Raw genomic sequence first — 1,642 nt, 5'->3', positions numbered from 1 at the left:
AACTTTGAGCTTAAGCCTCAATTAGTTTCTCTAATGCAACAGAATTGCAAGTTCCATGGACTTCCATTGGAAGATCCTCATCAGTTTTTAGCTGAATTCTTGCAAATCTGTGACACTGTCAAGACTAATGGGGTTGACCCTGAAGTCTACAGACTTATGCTATTCCCTTTTTGCTGTAAGAGACAGAGCTAGGATATGGTTGGACTTACAACCTAAAGAAAGCCTGAACTCTTGGGAAAAGCTAGTCAATGCCTTCTTGGCAAAGTTCTTTCCACCTCAAAAATTGAGTAAGCTTAGAGTAGAAGTCCAAATCTTCAGACAGAAGGAAGGAGAATCCCTCTATGAAGCTTGGGAAAGATACAAACAATTGATCAGAAAGTGTCCCTCTGATATGCTTTCTGAATGGAGCATCATAGGTATTTTCTATGATGGTCTGTCTGAACTGTCCAAGATGTCTTTGGATAGCTCTGCTGGAGGATCTCTTCATCTGAAGAAGACGCCTACAGAAGCTCAAGAACTAATTGAAATGGTTGCAAATAACCAATTCATGTACACTTCTGAAAGGAATCTTATGAACAATGGGACAAATCAGAAGAAAGGAGTTCTTGAGATTGATACTCTGAATGCCATATTGGCTCAAAACAAGATATTGACTCAGTAAGTCAATTTGATTTCTCAAAGTCTGTCTGGAATGCAAGCTGCACCAGGCAATACTAAGGATGCTTCATCTGAAGAAGAAGCTTATGATCCTGAGAACCCTTCAATGGAAGAGGTGAATTACATGGGAGAACCCTATGGAAACACCTATAATTCTTCATGGAGAAATCATCCAAATCTCTCATGGAATGATCAACAGAGACCTCAACAAGGTTTCAACAACAATAATGGTGGAAGAAACAGGTTTAGCAATGGCAAGCCTTTTCCATCATCTTCTCAGCAACAGACAGAGAATTCTAAGCAGAGCCACTCTGACTTAGCAACCATGGTCTCTGATCTAATCAAAACCACTCAAAGTTTCATAACTGAAACAAGGTCCTCCATTAGAAACCTGGAGGCACAAGTGGGTCAGCTGAGCAAGAAAAATACTGAACTCCCTCCTAGTACTCTTCCAAGCAATACAGAAGAGAATCCAAAAGGAGAGTGTAAGGCCATCAACATGGCCGAACTTGGAGAGAATGAAGAGGCAGTGAGCGCCACTGAGGAAGACCTCAATGGACGTCCACTGGCCTCCAATGAGTTCCCTAATGAGGAACCATGGGAATCTGAAGCTCATACTGAGACCATAGAGATTCCAATAGATTTACTTCTGCCATTCATGAGCTCTGATGAGTATTCTTCCTCTGAAGAGGATGAGTATGTCACTGAAGAGCAAGTTGCTAAATACCTTGGAGCAATCATGAAGCTAAATGACAAGACTTGGGAGAACGAACTTCCTTTGCTCACCAAAGAACTGGATGACTTGTCTAGGTAGAAATTACCTCAAAAGAGACAAGATCCTGGGAAGTTTTCAATACCTTGTACCATAGGCACCATGACCTTTAAGAAGGCTCTGTGTGACCTAGGGTCAAGTGTAAACCTCATGCCTCTCTCTGTAATGGAGAAGCTAGGGATCTTTGAGGTACAAGCTGCAAGAATCTCACTA

General features: G+C 41.7%; 1 non-coding gene across 1 annotated transcript; it reads right to left on the bottom strand.

The window, feature by feature from the left end:
• Nucleotides 1-289: 289 nt before the first annotated feature.
• On the bottom strand, nucleotides 290-397 carry LOC130965112 (small nucleolar RNA R71). The gene has a single exon (XR_009081166.1). It is a non-coding gene; the product is annotated as a small nucleolar RNA R71 (small nucleolar RNA).
• Between the last annotated feature and the right edge of the window lie 1,245 nt (nucleotides 398-1,642).

This window comes from Arachis stenosperma, chromosome 2, assembly GCF_014773155.1.
Source record: "Arachis stenosperma cultivar V10309 chromosome 2, arast.V10309.gnm1.PFL2, whole genome shotgun sequence".
In the NCBI taxonomy this organism is placed as follows: Eukaryota; Viridiplantae; Streptophyta; class Magnoliopsida; order Fabales; family Fabaceae; genus Arachis; species Arachis stenosperma.
The sequence above is the reverse complement of the archived record's forward strand: the minus strand, read 5'-3'. Positions and strand labels throughout refer to the sequence as shown.